Source organism: Arvicanthis niloticus, chromosome 20 (genome assembly GCF_011762505.2).
Source record: "Arvicanthis niloticus isolate mArvNil1 chromosome 20, mArvNil1.pat.X, whole genome shotgun sequence".
Classification (NCBI taxonomy): domain Eukaryota; kingdom Metazoa; phylum Chordata; class Mammalia; order Rodentia; family Muridae; genus Arvicanthis; species Arvicanthis niloticus.
Window position 1 is genome coordinate 14,953,391 of NC_047677.1, and position 19,155 is coordinate 14,972,545.

Genomic DNA, 19,155 nt, shown 5'->3' on the forward strand with positions numbered 1-19,155 from the left:
ACATAATCCTACTCAGGAGAGAGGCAGGTGGATGTCTGTGAGTTTGAGGCCAGCCTGGTATACCTTACATAGTGAGTCCCTGTCTCAAAACAAAAACAAAAAAGTCCTTATCAGATTATTTTAACCAGGCTTTCTGAACCTAAACTCTTCTGACTCCAGCAGGACTCTTATCTAGAAAAGCCAGGACTACTTCCTCAGAACTGTAGAGGTCCTGGGGATTAAAAAACGTATTTTCTAGAAGTTTTGAACATTTGACTAAAATAGATGACTGTTGCCTTTAAACGTCTAAGCTGATATACCTTCTTTTAAGTCAGTGGTTCTCAACCTTTCTAATGCCGTGACCCATTAATACAGTTCCTCGTGTTGTGGTGACCCCAAACATAAGATTATTTTTAATATTTCATAACTGTAATTTTGCTACTGTTATGAAGCATAATCTAAACATCTATGTTTTCCAATGGACTTAGACAACCCTGTGAGAAAGTCATTCAAACCCCCAAAGGGGTCCTAACCCACAGGTTGAGAACCACTGTGTTAAGTAACTCCCTCTGTTTGGGCAGATGAAATAACTTTTCTGGGGAAATGACAAAGTTAAGATTAGAATCTAAATTCAAATATAAGTTGATGGATAAATCAGTTCATAGGGGATTCAGGGGGCTTAAAATATTGTTCCTTCAGGGTATATGAAGCTTTAATGTGGGACTCCTGAAAATGTAATAATTTAACCTAAACAAGTAACTTTATTTATCTATTTATTTATAGATGGTGTCTTTTGTTACCCAGTCTGGCTGCAAATTCACCATGTAGTCTAGGATGGCCTGGAACTTCTGTTCTTCTGCTTGCTAAGTGCAGAGGATCAAACCCAGAGCTTTGTGAATACTACTGAAACTACATCCCAAGCTAAAGAACTATTTAAAGCCAGGCAGTGGTGGTGCACGCCTTTAATCCCAGCACTTGGGAGGCAGAGGCAGGCAGATTTCTGAGTTCGAGACCAGCCTGGTCTACAGAGTGAGTTTAGGACAGCCAGGACTACACAGAGAAACCCTGTCTCGAAAAACAAAAACAAAACAAAAAAGAACTATTTAAAGGCACCCTCTTATTTATATAGAGGAAGAGGAAAGGGAAGGCTCTCAGTGATCACACTCAGCCCACAGACTATCCTGCAAGCTCAGCTTTTGTGTTCCCTGAGACAGAGGTTGTTGTGTTTAGATGTCTCCCCGCATGTTAAGTGTGGAACAGAGGTATGAGACAGAGTGTCCCAGACCATGCTTAGTCTTATGTCGTGATGCCTTAAGAATGTAGAAGCCTCTGAGGATGTTCCTACCCCAGGATAAAAATCACAAGGAAGCACACACCTGTTTAAGGTGTGTGGAGGAGAAGATCCTGGCGGCGGGGCAGAGAGCAGGCTGTGGGCTGGGGTTGCAGGAAGGCAGTACTCACATCAGCTGTTTGCAAACAAGATCACACCATGCATGCTAGTGTGCAGTGAGCTTCCCATGGTAGAAGTATCTCAGTTGGGTAACCAGCCAAGCATGTGATAGCAGCTTGCATGCCGACCGGAAGTTGGCTGACTCCCTGGTGCATGAGCTTCCAGGCGTTAGGATGCTGGGACTTCCAAAAATTGCTCTGGTGGTATTTGTTGAATGAAAAGCCAGTGTCAAAGGGGGATTTGATAGTGGTTTGTCTAGCTGTTTAAAGTATGTACCTCCTTAAAAACAAAACACTAAGCATCAATGGTGGGAGAAGAAACACTTAGTGGGTCTTTGGAGATGTACCTCCTGGTGTGTTTCTCAGGGGGAGCAAGATTTCAGGTGACTCCCGATAATAAGCACGATTGTCTCCAACCTGTTAACACTTCCTTTTCTATGCCAAGAATAAAAAATAAACCCTCACATCCAGCCAGGTATGGTGACACACTCCTTTAATCCCAGCACTTGGGAGGCAGAGGCAGGCAGATCTCTGAGTTTGAGGCCAGCCTTGGTGTAGAAGAGTTCTAGTACCACACAGAGAAAAAACCCTGTCTCAGAAAAAACAAAAACAAAAACAAGAAACAAACAAACAAAAACCTTCACAGCCTACTTTGGGCCAGGGATGTGAACTAGACAGTAAATTTTTTGCTTTGTAAGCACAAAGCCCTAGATTTGACCCCTAGTACCCATGGTAGCACATGCCTGGAAGCCCAGTACTCAGTAGGGGAACATGGGATGAGTCACTCTAGACTACATAGTAAATTTGAGGCCAGCTTGGGATCTTTGAGATCCTGTCTGAGATATGGAAGGAAGGAAGGAAGGAAGGAAGGAAGGAAGGAAGGAAGGAAGGAAGGAAGGGAGGGAGGGAGGGAGGGAGGGAGAGAGGGAGGAGTGAGGAAGGGGGAGGGAAGAAAAGGAAGGAGAGAGGGAAGAAGGAAGGAAAGAAGAAGAGAAAGAAAAAGAAAGAAAGAGAGAGAGAGAGAGAAAGAAAGAAAGAAAGAAAGAAAGAAAGAAAGAAAGAAAGAAAGAAAGAAAGAAAGGTAACTCGATCAAAAGGGGATCCTCTACACTCAAAGGTCTTAGGGAACAACAAAAAGGGAAAGACCCAGCTTGAATATGAGGTGTCTGAGGCACACATGGCGACCCTGTGTTGTCTTTATGTACTTACTCTACATTCTACACCAGTGAGGCCAGAGGGATTAGCTGGCCGGCTGGCGGTCCGGTCCTCAGACATCTGAAAATGTAAATACTAAGGAAGGAAGGAATTTATTTAACTCAAAACCAAAGGATACAATTAGGGTGGGAGTAATGGGCTGAAGCTAGAGAAGAGGCAGTGGGCACTTCCGACAGACTTCTCAAGCTTCTGGGTGTTTTCTAGGGACTGTTAATCTACATTTTCCAAGTCACTAGCAAATCAGAAGGGCAAAGCCTGATGCAACCCCTTTAAGGAAACTGGGACTTTTTGGAGAACAGGAAGGGGGAATCTTAGCTCTCCCCACTTAGATGCTGGGGGGCTCTGTGGCCAACCCTCCTCTGAGTGACCCCTCCCACCTGGAGCCACATTCTTGTTCTGTTCTCCAAACTGGGAATCATTGAAAACCTAGTGTGTTCTCCAAGGGCAAAAACCCATAGTGGGAGGCAGGCGGGGGAGTTTCCGTCTGTGCTGGAATGGGAAAAGCCTGATTCCTTGTTAGTCTGCCCCTCAGAGGATTGGCAGAGAGACAAATCACCCAGTGCTGGCCTCTGAGGGCAGAACTGAGTCTGAGAACAAAGGCGCCTGAATCAAGGTGAGGGGAGCCCTGCTGGCTCCAGGCTGCCTACTTGTGGGCTATAGAGGAGAGACTCAGGTAGTGTCCCATACCATGTGGAACCCTCCATAAAGCAGGGCTTTTCTTTTCACTCCAGGAACTGCCTTGTCTTTTCTGAAGTCAAGTCTATATGGCCAACTCTTCTATGAAGTAGGAGATACCCAAGTTCTGAGGCTGTCCGCCACAACTTCAGGACCTATGACTCCCTGGGCTAGCATGGGATACTATACATTGCCTGGATAAGGTGCAGAGATCCAGGCTTCCTTTAGAGACAATAGCATTGACAGTGTGAAGTATTAGCACACACCATGCCAACACTGAGAGACGGCACAATAGGAAGGCATGCGGACATTTGGAGATTTTCAGTACACCAACTTTCCTCCGTGGTCATAGCGGTGACCAGCTGAGGAGGCTCTTTTTCTATAGTGGGCATGTCTCCCATATAATGTCCTACAGTGAATCCTTTTTCCATTAATAAAAATGGTGTTTTGCTCTTTTAAAAGGCTGGGTATCATAGCTGGTCTGTGCCGCTGCTAGCTTTGTCTCAAAAAAAAAAAAAAAAAATACAGTTCTTATATTGAAATAAGTCAGGTTGATTTCTGAAACTCTCCACCAGGGGCTGAGCTCAGATGTAGATCTTATAACCTTGCAGGAAAGAACAGTGGGGTCCGGCATCTCCTGAGTAGCAACTCTCCCTGTCCTTTGGTTGAGCCATCCTTTGATTACTTGACCTTGCCTAGACCCCTAGGGCCATTTTCTGGACCCAGTTTGCATCCAGTTTTGAGCTGGGAGAGAATGGACCGGGCAGGAGAAACTCTGAGCCACAGAGAAAGGGTTACTCAGGGAGCAGGGAGTGGTGAGGTCGTCTTTAGTGCTAGAGTCTTGACAGAGGTGATAAAATAGAAGGAGGAAGGCCAAAGGGAAAACCATTGTTCACCCAGAAGGAAGTTGCTTGTGAGCATCAAGGAGAAGTCCTGGAGTCTGGGGCACCCTGAGGAAGCAGGGTTATCCCTTAATGAGCTTTTCTCGTGTGCCCCGGGGTTCTGAATTTTTATACTTCGGTCTTATCACAGTGAGGGGTAACATCCAAAGGAACTCTTACACACCCTGCACATTCATTTCCTAGCCCTGCTTCTGAAGAGGGCGCGTGACCCCGTGACCTTAGAGGACATTGTAGAACTCTCACAATAAGATTAATTTGGAGTCTTGCCAATTTAAAATTCCAGTGCAGTGCTGGGGGATTCGGGAGACTGTTAGGGAAATGGGGCAAGCCTCCCTCTCAAAGGTGGAATAATTATCACACGGAACCCGGGGTGAGCGGAGGGTTAGTGTTACATTTACTGTGAGCAAGCACCAAAGATGTCTTAAGCTAAGAACACAGTTGTCTATCTCAGTGTGACTCCCGTTTACTGCGTGTCAAGCTGCGGGAAGTCCGGCGGATGTAAATAGATTAATATTTTAAAAAGTAATACAGAAGAATGAGGTTCCAAACATGTAATGTTTAATTATTAAAAACCTGTAATGGAATTCCAACCCAAACTCATCTCTCACCGGTGCTCGGCACAAAGCACAATTAGTGGCTATGTCTGCTTACTTCACAGCTCACTGTGACTACCCAGAGGCCAAGGCCAGGGTCTCTTAAAGTGTCCAATGACATAGATATGGCCAGCTTGAGAAGTTTTATGCTTTCTCATTAGAGAATCATTGTAACACTTTTAAACTGGTCAGCAAATAACTGTACAATCTTAAGAGGGCACAGAAGAGAATTGAAGTTATTCCAACTGATGAGGCTTGGGAGTCTGATTACTATCTAGAAGTCACAGGGTCAGGGGAATCCTGCACCTTATGGGTGCATCAGACCATGAGATATGTGTTACGTGATGTTAGCATTAGGTTGACTTCTCATACCTCTCTGGGGATGGAGCTAGTGCTGGGGCACTTGCCTAGCACATATGGGGCTCAGAGTTTGAGTTCAGCACCTTATGCAAAATTTTTCTTTGTTCTGGGGTACCTGGTCACCATGTCTTCTCTTCAGTTCATAGTTCTTCTGGCTTCCTTATGGATGAATCAGCCCAGAGGCCTAGGCCAGAGGAAGGCCAAAGCAACAGTTTAAATGTTCAGTGAGTCGGATAGAATAAAGCAAGTAGATTGGTCGGGTTTATTACACAGTGTGCCACTGAGTCTACTTGAGCTGGGTAGTTCTTTAATGTTATGGTTTTATTCACCAAGACAGGCATGGCAGGCTCTTTGTGTAGAAATAGGAAAATACTGATATGTCTTTGAGGTTGCCAGCGAGCCGGAGCGGTGTGTGCGGGACTCCTGTCTTGTGAAATGCTTGTGACTGCATCTGCCTCGTGGAAAGCTCACTGGTGCCACCTAAAACACTCTGGGTTGGCATCTCGGGACTCAGAAGGTCATACGGTAGGTAACAGTATTCGTGACATCCTGTGGAGGGTGTGGGCTGTGCAGGAGATAGAAATTGAGTTTGTCCGGACTGCAGAGGCTGAGACCACAGGGTGAAATGCAATAGGGCCTTGGTCTCTGTGAGCACAGGAAGCCGATCAGAAGGGGCGGGGCCCTGGGGGCGGGGCCCTGAGGCTGAGAGAGAAGAGCCATGAGGATATGAGTAACCTTGACTCCTGGCAGGACAGAGCTTGCTGACTTACTTGTAGAGGAGCCAAGCATGGAAATCACCTTCACTTTCCCCTGCAGTTCAGTCACAGCTGACAGGTGTGTACTGAGGCCCAGAGCTGCAAAATGAAGCTTTATTCAAAGGAAAATAGGCCACATCTTACAGGCACTCAGATCATTAAAGTGGAGTTTTCCCAAGTTTTTTTTTTCCCCCTGTCTGGTTCTACTAGGAAAAACAAAATAACATCCTTCTAAATTTGAAGTCGAGCTACCCAGGAGGAGTTACTCAACATGTTTTCCTTCTTCGGAGCATCTCAGAGGCTTAAGCCTGGGACTGTGCACTAAGAGTCTCCAAAGAGGGCTGTGGGCTATGCACCGTTTCCCAGCCTGCGTGACCACACAGTCTTTTGTTGAGCAGAACAGGATCAGGTGGTGGCTCTCATGAAGCTCTTCAGGAGATGGAGTTGAGGCGTGAATGGTCAAAAAGCTGGCAGGGGCTCAGGCTTAAGTCAGGAAGTCAAGTTGTATTGGATCTTGATCGTGCAAGAGCATAGTGCTTTGCTAGTGCAAAGTTGCACACACTGCTAAGACGTAATAGCTATGCCACTCGCCCTCCTGGAGTCTGGGCTGTAATTCTGGCTTCAAAGATGACAGGCACCACAGTGCTTGTCATCTGGCCACTGGGAGCTCTTGTCTCTAGGGAATAAGCATCATTGCTTCCAGATTTAAGAGGAGGCTCAGCTCCAGCCACTTCAGCAACCCTTAGCCCACTGTGACTCATGACCTCTTCTGCCCTGTACTTCCTGCCTTGCTCTTGGGGCCTCCTGGCCCAGTGACAGTGGTCCCCACTCTTCTCGGTCTCCTGGTGTTACCTTCACTTCAAATTTCAAAATTAGAAGATTTTCAAAAGAAAATCTAATTGGTTCATTAAACCACTCTCTGTCTTAAGCAAGAATCTATGCTAACTTCTTATACATCCAGTTCACTGTGGCCAGGGGACCAGAGCCATAGTTTGTAGTCAACTGCAATGGTCCTGTGTTGACTTACAGGTAGTTAGCATGCAATGTGTTTCCTTTCTTTTTCTTCTTCTTCCTCTTCCTCTCCCTCTTCTCTTCTTCCTCCTCTTCCTCCTCCTTCTCTTCTTCCTCCCCCTCCCCCTCTCCCTCCTCCTGCCCCTCCCCTTCACCTCCTCCTCTTCCTCCTCCTCCTCCTCCTCCTCCTCCTCCTCCTCCTCCTCCTCCTCCTCTTCCTTCTTCTTCTTCTTCTTTTCTCTTCTTCTTCTTCCTATGCCTCCTCTTTGGTGCATGCTGACCTGTTCCAAAGGCTTGCTTACAAAAGCTCTATCAGATTCTTTCATTTCACTAGATGACAAGCTCTGAAGGGGAGACCCAGCCACACTTTGTCATCTTGTCCCTCCAATGCTTTTCGTGTATCTCTCCAGTTGCGTAGGCTGTTTAGATTAGGCATCTCTGTCACGCTCGTTTCTCCTTTGGAGAGTCCAGTCTGCATTAGAGCTTTCTCCCTTCAGAGGAGACCAACAGATGATGCAGTTAACCTGACAGGAGTTGTAAAAGGTCTCTCACCCAGCCGCTGACAACACATCACTTTTGCCAGCCTCCCTTTGCTTATCTGTAAAACAAGAGATGCTATCTGGCTGTTTGTCTCTTCACAGACTTCTGGGGAGTAGATAGTGATAGTGTCTCTGAGCTACTTGAAGTTATTAGAAGGGGCTGTACAAATAGCAGTTGCGTTTAAATGTATACAAATCATATGCGTCTGTGCCCTAGGTTGGCTTGTGTCACCCCTGCCACCAAGGACTTTGCCTGGATGAGCAGATGAGGTTGAGGATTTGCTGATGAGAGTGTGCAGGGTACCAGTGCAGGAGCTGGAGCTTGTGGGTGTTTTCAACCTGGCAGCTGCACTGCAGGATGGGTAAATCCACAGAACAAAAGTGGAAGCAAACCAAGGTCCCCAAGCAGAGGAGACAAAGGGACAACATGTGAAGCTGAGAAAATCCATGGCAGTCCCGCCTGCCCGCCTGCCCCCACTCACTACTCAGTTGCTATCGCGCGGGTGTTAATTAGCAAAAAGATAAGACAATAGGTAACTCAGATTATTCCTTCTCCCCAGGTGTGTAAGCACAGCATCCGGGTGTTCTGAATTTCCAGCAGAGCATACCAGACAACATAAATGTCACATTTGTGTGTGACTGAGCATAGGGACTCTCTTGGTGGATCTGGCCTGGGTAACTGTTGCTGGCCTGCAGCTGAGCCTCAGGCTAAAACATCCGTAGTGAGCTCAAGACCACAGCCTGGCCTGAAAACCTCCTCATTACGCCAATTACATCTCTGTCAAACTCTGCACAGCCAGTGGGAACGGCAGAGAATGAGGGTCAGGGGTTCTGCCGATGTGGGTTTCTCGGTTGTGTTTTGTGGCATGTTTTTTGCTTTGAAGTACACATTACAGGGAAATCTATACTACTGGAGTTTTCTCTTTGTTTTTATGGGATGGATTCAATAGAAGAATAGTGAGGAGACATTTATAATAAAATTCTCTATATGGCACTTCAGTCAGTCAGTCAGTCAGTTAGTTAGTTAGTTAGTTAGTTAGTTAGTTAGTTTTTTATAGTACTTTCATGTTCACTATTTGTTTTGGTCCTCACAGCAGATCTTGAACATAGGAACTGGGCACCTGGGCACAGACAAAGCCCCCCAAAGTTGAGTAGGACAAGAGTGGTCAAACCCTGCTGCCTCCCAAGTGCAGCACGAGATGCCCAGTGTGGTGGGTAAGACCTGGGAAGATCACACTGAGAGATCCAAAGTTTCTCATCAAGAAAACATCAGACAACGGGCTGAAAAGATGATCGGCAGTCTGGAGCACTCACTGCTCTTGCAGAAGACATAGCTTCAGTGTCCCACACCCACACGACAACCGAAAACTCTGTTTCCAGGGGATCTGACACCCTCTTCTGACCTCCGTAGACGTGGCATGTAGTATGCATACATGCAGGCAAACACTCATACACATAACCTAAAAACAAGATAAGACGGGAAAGGGGGGCACAAAAACTACCTGAGTAAGTCTTAAGAATTGTGTGTGGTAAAGGCAGTGAACTAGGAAGAATGGAGAGTCGGAAAAAGCCCAACAAAGGCCAGTTCTTCAGTCAGAGATACAAACAGGAACCAACAAATGGCTTCCAGTGTCTGTATCAGCACAGGGTAAGGAAGGACCAAGTTACTTGGCTTATAAGCCTGAAAGAGAAACTGAAGTGTTTATAAAAAAGATAAAGAGATAAAGAGAGTATGTTCTGTGGGTGTGTGGAGAGGTATGGGGAAGGGGATGTCTCAGCGGGCCCATGTAGAGGCATCTCTTCCCCATGAGGGACCAGCCACACACCGGTATAGGATAGAATAGAATTTATTGAGGGCATGGGGAGGGGAGCCAGGAGGGTAGTAGAGGCAGAGAGAGAGAGAGAGAGAGAGAGAGAGAGAGAGAGAGAGAGAGAGAGAGAGAGAGAGAGAGAGAGAGAGAGAGAGGATAAGAGAGTAAGAGATTAAGAGAGAGAGGAAGGGGCAAGCAGCCCCTTTTATAGTGGACCAGGCCTGCCTGGCAGTTGCCAGGTAACTGTGGGGCGGAGCATACCTGGCTGTTGCCAGGTAACTGTGGAGGTGGAGTTTAGACAGAATACTAACAGAAACCCAGAGAGATCCCATTGAGACCAAGAGGAGGCCTGTGCTTAGATTAACACTAAGACACTTGTGGTGTCATTCCCAGCTCACAGGTGGGTAAAAATCAGGAAGCACATGGCCTGGCAGGCTCCACCTTAAGTAGGAGCAAAGACAGGGTTAGGGAAATAAAAGGAGGTATTCAAAGAGTAGCTTGAAGTGGAAGTAGTTATGGGATGTTTGGTGCAAAATCTGTAGCAGGCATTAGAAGTAAACTGCAGACAAAGGAGAGGGGATGTTCCACCCTGATAAGAATATGGTTCTCTCTGAAACACACTTGAGAATTCTTCCTATGCCTTGTGCATGGCCATGGCCCTGAGAAGGCAGAGCAGCAGCGAGGGAGCCCTCTCCTGGACCACCATTCTTCTAGATGGAGGGCGGGACTTCCGGTATGCAGCCATCTTGGGGATACAGTGGCAGAGGGATAAACTGGATGCCGGACAAATCGGGCACTTTCTCTAAAGCTTGGAAAAGCTTTTTTTTCCCCTCCAAGGAAAGGTGAATTTGACCCTACAGCCAGAAGTTTAATGGAAGGTTTATTTCCTTTGTTTATGCTTTTGTCTTTATACTGTGGTGGAATGGAAAAAAAAAGGGGGGGGGGGGAGGTCGGTTTTAAATGAGTATTAGGAAGCCTAAAGTGCAGAAAGCGCAAGTTAGTATCAGGAGTTGGTAAGATCGTGCCCACGGAAGGGAGAAAAAGATGAGGTCTCTAGACCCATGTTTAGAGTAAATTGTTCAATACTTAAACCAAAGAGTATGAGGAGGCAGGCAAGGCAACGGTTACTTGGTTTCCATTGTTTCCATCAAGAGAATGTTCTGTCTGCTGAAAGGGTAGGATTAACACCACAATGGCGGCCATGAACCGTTTGCTGGGGAGAGCCTTGAGCAGAGAGCATCTGTGAGCTCTGTATATAATTACCTTTGCATAGTCTTTGTTCCCCCTGATGAGTGGGGGAGGTTTCACAAAGCTAGAGAAAACGGTCCCATTTTTCAATGCAGGGAAAGGATTTCTGACTCTGGAGCAGAGGGCCCAGTACTGAGCTTCAGAACCTCTCCAATGTATCAGAATGTATCACTGAACTTGAAAAAAAAGAGAGAGATTAGTTGACCAGAGGTTCTGGAGAATCCAGCAGGCTGGTAGAAGAAGGATGAGGGAGTTCCAGATGTGAGTCCTGGACCCACCCCTCAAAACAGAGAGCTTCGGGGAAACACACCATCTCTCTTTGATTTCTCAAGTGAAACTGGGGAAAGGGAACTACTTCCTTTCAAGTAGTTTGTTGTTAGAACTAAGGACAATAACAACTGAAAGCCTCAGGGTCAATAGACCATAAATATTCCATAAATTCTCATCATTAAAATCAAACATCAGAACCAACAGTGAGATACTTCTGCCGTAAAGCATATACGTTCTTGGGTGGCTCCGTCAGATGTAATATGGGGTTATAAGAGCATGCCCTCGGCCCGGGCCCCTGCATATCTGTGGCCCTTTCCATGAATGTAGGAAATACTTTCATTGCTAAGGCAGAGGCCAGGTGGCAAATTCACAGACTGTCTCTAGAGGGGGAAAATTGCTTCAGATACTGCTGGTAACAGCTGGAACAGTGTGCTATTGATATATCATCGGCTCTGTTATGGAGCTAAAACCCACTTATTCTGAGACATGACTTCTACCATTTTCTAACGGAGTCTGCATGCAGGAAGAAATGAAGTGAGTTATGGCCTCTCTTAGGGTTTCTATTGCTTTGACAAAACACCATGACCAAAAAGCAAGTTGGGTTTAGTCAGCTTACTGCTGTTTATCACAAAAGGAAGGTAGGTCAGGAATTCAAACAGGCCAGGAACCTGGAGGCAGGAGCTGCAGCAGAGGCCATGGAGGGGTGCTGCTTACTGGCTTGCTCCCCATGGCTTGTTCATTCTGCTTTTTATAGACTCAGGACCAGCAGCCTAGGGATGGCTCCACCTACAATGGACTGGGCCCTCCCCCATTGGTCACTAATTGAGAAAATGCCTTATAGCTGGATCTCGAGGAGGTATTTCAACTGAAGCTTCTTCCTCTCTGATGACTAGCTTGTGTCAAGTTGACACAAAACCAGCCCTTAGAGGCTAGTTCTTTCTCTCCCTCCCTGTCTCCCTCCTTCCCTCCCTCCCTGCCTCCCTTCCTTCCTGTCCTCTTCTCTTCTCTCTCTCTCTCTCTCTCTCTCTCTCTCTCTCTCTCTCTCTCTCCCTCTCTCTCTCCTTGTGCTGAGTAAACTCTAGGGGCTTGTGTATGCCAAGCATGCAGAGCCTAGGAGCGTCCGAGGACACTAGATAAGAGCTCTAGCCCTGAGCCACAACTCCAGGCTTCCTATGCTATCATACTGATGGGCCTCCCCAGTATACAAGGATAGCCCAGGCAGGGAGACAACACTTCTACAATCATAAATCATGAACTTTCAACTATCCAAGCAGACATGTAGAAGACAGGGAGAAAAAAAAAACAAAAAAACAAATCAGGCCTGGGGGTAACATTGAGGAGAAATTCAAGTATCTATTTGGAATCCGAGAAGCATTCACCCAAACAGACCTGACAATAGCTAGATCGGAAGACACGGGTTTGAAACCAGATACAAGGTTCCTGCCCTGTTTGAGTTCCTGTTCTTATTTCCTTTAGTGATAAACAGCAGTGTGTAAGCTGACTAAGTCCAGCTTGCTTTTTGGTCATGGCGTTTGTCGAAGCAAGTGCGAGACTGGTGCTGAGGGAATAAAGCCTGAAGGATAGTTTTTAGTTAAAAGCCATTAGTTCAGCATTGACCTTGCGACCTTGTGCCGAGGCAAACGTGTGGCTGGGTGGGGAGAAACTGCAGGGGAGAAGCTGAGTTTTCCCACTCGTGGTGAAGAGTTAACAATTGTAGTTCTGGAAGCTGCTGCTAACTCTTGATTCTTGCACAGTTGCACAGCCCGGGGCCTTCTGAGAATTACCTTGGTTCTTCTGTTTGAATAAACACAAGCATGCTCTTAAGGTTCAGTCTGCAGCAATAGATGACCCAGTAAAACTAATATCCCGCCCTTCCCATTCCCACAGGAGACCAGCTGATGAGGCCCTTCCTTCTCCCTCCCACAGTGCCCAAGGCGCAGTGGCTGTCAGTCAAGGTTCACTAGTGAATGTGTCAAGTGGACTAGGTGATGCACCAAATATCTCAGGGCAGGCGATAGCTGCTCCACCTGGAGCTAACAGCAGAGAAGGTGGCAGAGCCGCAGCGTGACAGGGGCAGATGAGTGAGATACTACCCTCTGAGACTGCACAGAGTGTTTTCTGTTTGTAGTCACTTGTTAGTCTCTGTTTTCCATGTGTGCCTGTCCCAACAGTACTGCCCATACTAATGGCCTTGTTTTACAGATGTGTTATGGGGTGTGTACTGTAAGCTGCACCCCATTTCCAGAAATAATGACTCTGTGACTCAAATATATTTACAAATACATAGGCCATATAGCCAGGCTCATTTTATGATCTGCTCATAACTCTATTATTCATTTATTTTATTCTGTGTTCAGCCATGTGGCTGGTTACCTGGTGCCTGGTACTCCCTGCCCCCATTTCATACAACTGTCTTCTTTTTCTGTCGTGGTGCAAATCCTCCAGTGCCTGGCTCTGTCCCAGAATCCTTTCTCCCTGCGGATGTCTCACATCCTAGTCTGCCATTCTCTATAGGACATAGGGGTTTGTTTGTAGTTTTTATTGATGAGTGATGCATCCATACAATACACAAGATATTCTCTCTACACAGATGAACACCCAAAGTCCCTGGTGCACTTGGGCTGGAGGCTAGAGATAGTCCCTTATGTTCAAGTTGGCTGTCACAGATCTCAGGTCCCTTCTGTGTCCTCTCATGGCTGCATTCCTAGGGCAGGGAGAGGCGGAGATCTGACACCAGGAAGACCACATTTCTTCAGGTTCACCTAAATTTGTTACCACCGGCATGATTCCTTCTGTGAAGACGAGCAGAGTACTTGTGACCCATCAGTGTCTTAGAACCATGGGAAGCTGCCTTCTTCTGAATCATACATGTGTCTGTCAGGATGATCCTTTGGCCCCTGAGCACAGGTCAGGACTCCATCTTCTTTACTGGCTATAGAACCAGAGGCTTGGATCAGTCATGGGCCACTGGCCAGAGCTCACCAAGATTCTGAAAACCAGGGACATGTCTGATCTGCTTTATGGAGCTTATGGCTCCATTGAACCTCAAGAGGGGCTAAAGAGTATCCCTATTGCAATAGAAAAATCTCAGTGGAAAACCTACCATGTATGTCTGTGGTGGCTTCTGAAGGCCTAATCCCGGGGGCAGATTCCTGAGAGAGGTGGGGGAAAGGCAGACAGGACTATCATCCTGGTGGAAAGTCGACCTGCAGAACCTTACTTGGTTTGACACTGAACTTCTTCCTGAATTGCTCTTCCATAAAGGCCCCTCTCCTTCTTCCTAAATCCCTCTCCAGGTTCCACCAAAGCCTGTCCGTCCTCAAAGCATCTTTTCTCTTCCTCACTCTCAAATCCAGTTTGAGGAGGAAGCTTGGACTGGTAGCTTGGCAGCCCCCTCCACCTGTGGTGGCCTCTCCCTCCTCCAGATACAGCAGGCTAGGGGTCCATTTGGCTTAGAGGCAGATATCTGTGCTGTGGCTCTGGCCCTTCTTCTGGACGACAGTTGTGCCACGTAATGAGCCCAGGAGATAGTCCATCCGCTTCGCTTTTTAATAAAACATGAGTAGCTGAGTTTATGGCTTCCACTATTCAAACAGTGGTTGAGGCTGGGAGGAATTACTCATTCCAATGGCTCTACCACTCATTCCCAGGCAACCATGCTGCTTTGTCAAGCTTTTCCTGAATTAGATCCTGGCTATAGACCGGGTTCAGGTGGTGCTGAATAGAGGCTCCTCGGGATGGTGAGCAGCTGGCACACAGTCCCATCAGCTGCCTTTCTTGTTACTGCAAAGGGCCCCTCTGTCACCCCTAGGACAGAAACTGCTGGGCAGTAGGGTGAGGGCAGGTGTCTGTGAGAAACACTGACTTGTCAAGCCAGAAGCATGTTTTTCTTTCTTTGAAAGACATACAGGTTGTAGGAAAACAACCATTCCCATTTTCACACTGGCAGACTGGAGATTAAAAAGATAGACCATAATAAGCCTGCTTGGCACACAGTTTTACTATTATAAGTTCCATTTCGAAGATGGAGAAAGTAAGACTGGTAGTCAGTGCCAACTCCTTCCCACACCCTCTGTGATTTTTGTAGCATCCTTGGCATCCCAAGAATCAGGGCCCTCCTGGAGGCAGAGCCAAGACCACAAAGAAATTATGGGCACTCCATCAGAGGAGTAAACAGGTGTTCAATCTAAAGCCTTCCACTCATGCTTTGAGGTGATGGCCTTCAGGTGGGACGAGACCTCAAAGCCTTTAAAAGCTTGCACACCTAAGCTGCATCTCTCCATCCTTCTGCACTTCACCCTTGAATGAGCTCATGGTTCTGTGACCTGGCCTAAACTTCAAGATCAATGTCACGTTTAACCTGCCAAGGCCTGGAGACCCACCTTCCTTTTACAAAATGCAGTCTTACTCGCCGAGCTAAAGTACAGAGCTAATGTCATGTCAGTGGAAAGTCAGAAGCACAGGGAGGTTTGGGGGTTACTTTTCAAGTTGTTGATGGTGTTCAAGGAGAAGCTAATATGTTTTTGCTGTCCTATTGCTGCAAACCGTCGTTACCCAGAGAAGACAGACTTCAGCCAAAGAATTTTATTAAATATTGCCTGATGCCAGATTTCCACTCAGAAAGCAGCAGTGGGTTCCATTAAAGGATGAACTCTACTCCCTCAGCTGACAGCTGATTAATGTGTTAATTAGAAGCCCTGCCCCTCCCCCAAGTCGCCCAAAACTCCTAACCTAGAAGAATGTATATATTGTACCATGTGTGTAACCTAGTGGCTTATATTCTATGGTTCTGACCTTGGGCACTAAAGTGAAAAAGAAGTCTCAGTTGCCAACATGAATAGCTTGCTTTCTTCCCAGAGCTCTGAAGAAGCCATAGGATCCCCAAGCGGGGCCCTGATAGCAGGGATCGCTTTGCTAAGGCACTGTCTTTTGAGCAGTGGAACAGTGTAGGTTGCCACACATGTATTTCACAGGAAAGGAGTGAAGCCATCAGAACTTATAAGTACTGTCCTGGCAGTCGGCCACCAGAGTGGACCAAAGGAAATGTTCCTTCTTTTGTGTAGAATTGGACCCATCTCAGGAAAATAAACAGTCTTTTCTGGAGGGCTGTTGTGCTGGGGTCATAGGGGACACACATGTCTCCTTTGCGGTCTTACTGTCTCGCTAGTGACCTCGCTGGTGACCCGCAGCGTGTATGTCACCTGAGGCATCTGTACAGTCCTGCCCAGTGGCTTCTGCTGACTGTCTGGTCCCCAGATTGGCACTGTAAAACAGCAGCATCCTAGGACCAATCTGGGACCTGTGGCGAAGAGAAGGGCAACCAGACAAGCCAGACTCCAGCGGAAGCCAAGCAGTGACGGAATCGTGCAAATCACTGCAGAGCTCTGGGACTTGGTTGGACTCATCTTAAAATGTCTGAAGGAGTTTTGGTATTTCTTTGTATAGTGTTGGAGGGGAATCTCAAAAATTAAAATAATAATATGATAGAAATTTAAATCCTTCTCCAAAGACGGGGAGAGCACAATACAAGACCTTTAGCTTGTGAACTGCTTGCATATGCAAATGTTACTTTATTAAAGAGAGGTGTGGTAGATATTTTCACGTAACTACCACGGCTTAAATAATCTGCCTGGGCTCCTATGACGAAACCTTTAATTACAGAAGTGTAGTTAGCTGGACATGGAGTGGGTTTTACTGCCACACATGACGTAGCCATTTGCTCCATGAATCCATTCACCTCCTGAGTGATGTGGCCTGTGAGACAGATGTGATTCATTATTTCTTAAGTGACAGTTTTGTTTTCCTTTCCTTCTAATAATCTTTTGCTTCATTGGAAAAATTGCTTTTCCATGTTTTTAGGTCGGTGTTCCGAACTGAACTGTAAATAAAGCCTTATTACAGGCGGGCCCACAGCACCCCAAAACAAGACAGTCAGACCACAATGAAATGGAGGTACTTTCAAAGTCTTCAGGAAAACCGGCAATAGGATTAGGCCTTTGCTTTTATGAAAGAGTTCGAGAAGATTGGACTTTGCTTTTGATGTCTGTAATTATTTTTGTGTGGGAAAGGATGAGATAAGGTGGCGAATTCTTATTTGATCACTAGGATGGTCCATGAGCACTGTTTACTAATGATTATTAGACATGGAGGGAGAGTTGTTAAGTTATATTTAGATTTTTTTTTTACCCTGCTTGAAAAATATTTATCTTGTTTGAGGAGACAGGAATCCTCTGGAGGCTATAAAAAGAAAAAGAAAAAAGAAATCTGGCAGTTTAAAAGCCAATTAATGATTTCACAAAACTTTTCCCTCCTATTGTAAGATCCAAAGGACACACGCCAGAAAAGTTATGTGTTATTTTAATTAGTTTAAGTCACTGATGATGGTTATTTTTTTTCAGTTCATGAAGAAAGAAGCTATGTTTGGTCCCTCAGTTCAAACTTATTTATAGTTTAGGCTTGCTATGTTTGCATGCTATTAAAACAGAAGCAGATAGTTTATTTCACAGTGGACTTGAAATGCTACATGATTATATATTAACTTTTTTTTTTTTTTTTTTTTGAGACAGGGGCTCACTGTGTAGCCCTAGTAGTCCTTGAACTCACTATGTAGACCAGGCTGGACTTAAACTCACAGAACTTCTCCTACCTCTTTGGCACCCAAGGGCTGAGATTAAGTCGTCACTTTAACGTTATCTAAATATCTTGTTTTCACTAACAATTTACTTAACCTTAATCTAGATAAGAAATGTGAAGGTCACTGGGCTTGGTGGTGCACACCTTTAATCTCAGTGCTAGGCAGGCAGAAGCAGGCAGATCTCTGTGAGTTCAAACCCAGCCTGGTCTACAAATCCCAGGACTGCTGGGACTACCACACAGAGAAATCCTGTTTTGAAAAACAAACAAATGAAGAGTTGTGTGATGGTCTGACGTGTTCTGTGGAGCAGTATTCATGGATTTATAACCAAATGTCCTGCCAGGAGGGCCATAAAACACTGTTGGTGAGAGAAAGCAGACCTGAGCATTGGAATAATTACATTTTAACCACTTTAATGGCTCCCGGTGACAACAGTTCTGATAGCCGCATTGCAGGAATTTCTCTCTCATCTAAATCCACTCAAGGGTGTTCCTATATCAGATTTTTACAATTATTTGAAAAGGACAAACAAAAACCAGCTTGTGCCTAAGCAGGTATCTTATTCAATCTCACGCTGTCAAGATTATCAACCAAAAATATCAATAAAAAAAACACTGAGAAGCAAAGAGTGGATTTGCACATGCAGACCCACATCTGCTTCCTACGCACCCACGATCACACACTAGCGTGTCGTCACTGTTTACGGCAAGGGAAGCTAACAGATGACAGGCATAATCAACTGCCCAACATATGTTGTTTGTGCAGTGCTTATGTGACCAGTCATTATTAACATATATCTTTAATCATATCAGTTTATGATTATTAAACACACACATGTGCATGCACACAGCAGTAGAGCAAATTCTCTTCGAAATCAAGGTCTCTCTTAGAACAGCACTGGAGCCATTGCTGCACTGCTTGGAGAAGGGCTCAACACACAGTGGTGATGAGTTGTTCAGTCCCTTCTCTGATGCTACAGGAGTGATAAAGAAAGCAGGAAGAAGAAAGAAAAAAAAATGTGTGTGTAAAATTCTGTCAGGAAAAGCGAGGGACTAGAAGAACTATTGAAAATTTTGACATCTGTTTATCTGTTTATAGCGATGGCAAGATCACTCATATTAATTCTTGTTTAAAATGCCATATGAAGGGAAGACACTTGTGCAAACAAGAGTCATATTTGAATTGTAGATCATGTCTTTGCCATCTGTGAGAGCTGATGGTGTTGCAAAATTAATGTGTTAATGAAATCACAATAATTTCTCCAAAGTAATGGGTTCTGAAGCCGAGAAGGACTATTTTTTGAACTTTGGTGTCTAGTGATTTCCAATTGGGAAAGCATCTGAGCCTTTAATTAGCTCTGCAGCCCAGCTTTAGAATAAATTTGGTGATATCTTTCTTTTGCCAGGAGTAGATCCGAAGGGGGTGGGGTGGAAGCCATAACAACTTTTGGAACGTGTTCTCTGGTGTTTGAAAAGTTGTTAAATAAGACTGTCTGCCAAGAAATGTCACCAAAATTCTGACTGCCGAAAAAGAGTGGGCAAACAGCTCAAAAAATAATTCTAGCTTGCTGCAACATCACGGGTTGGGAGAGCTGAACCTCACACAGACTTCATGACTAAGTCCAAGTTTCTCCTTGGAAACCAGACATCACAGTGTTCAGCGCTTTATGTGATTGGTTAGCACAGCACACCCTCTCCAACCACCTTATTGGATA

At 45.7% G+C, this 19,155-nt stretch overlaps 1 protein-coding gene across 2 annotated transcripts in view; it reads left to right on the forward strand.

The window, feature by feature from the left end:
- Sobp (sine oculis binding protein homolog) overlaps positions 1 to 19,155 on the forward strand; it is a 171,466-nt gene that overhangs the window by 132,857 nt on the left and 19,454 nt on the right. The window lies entirely within an intron of this gene.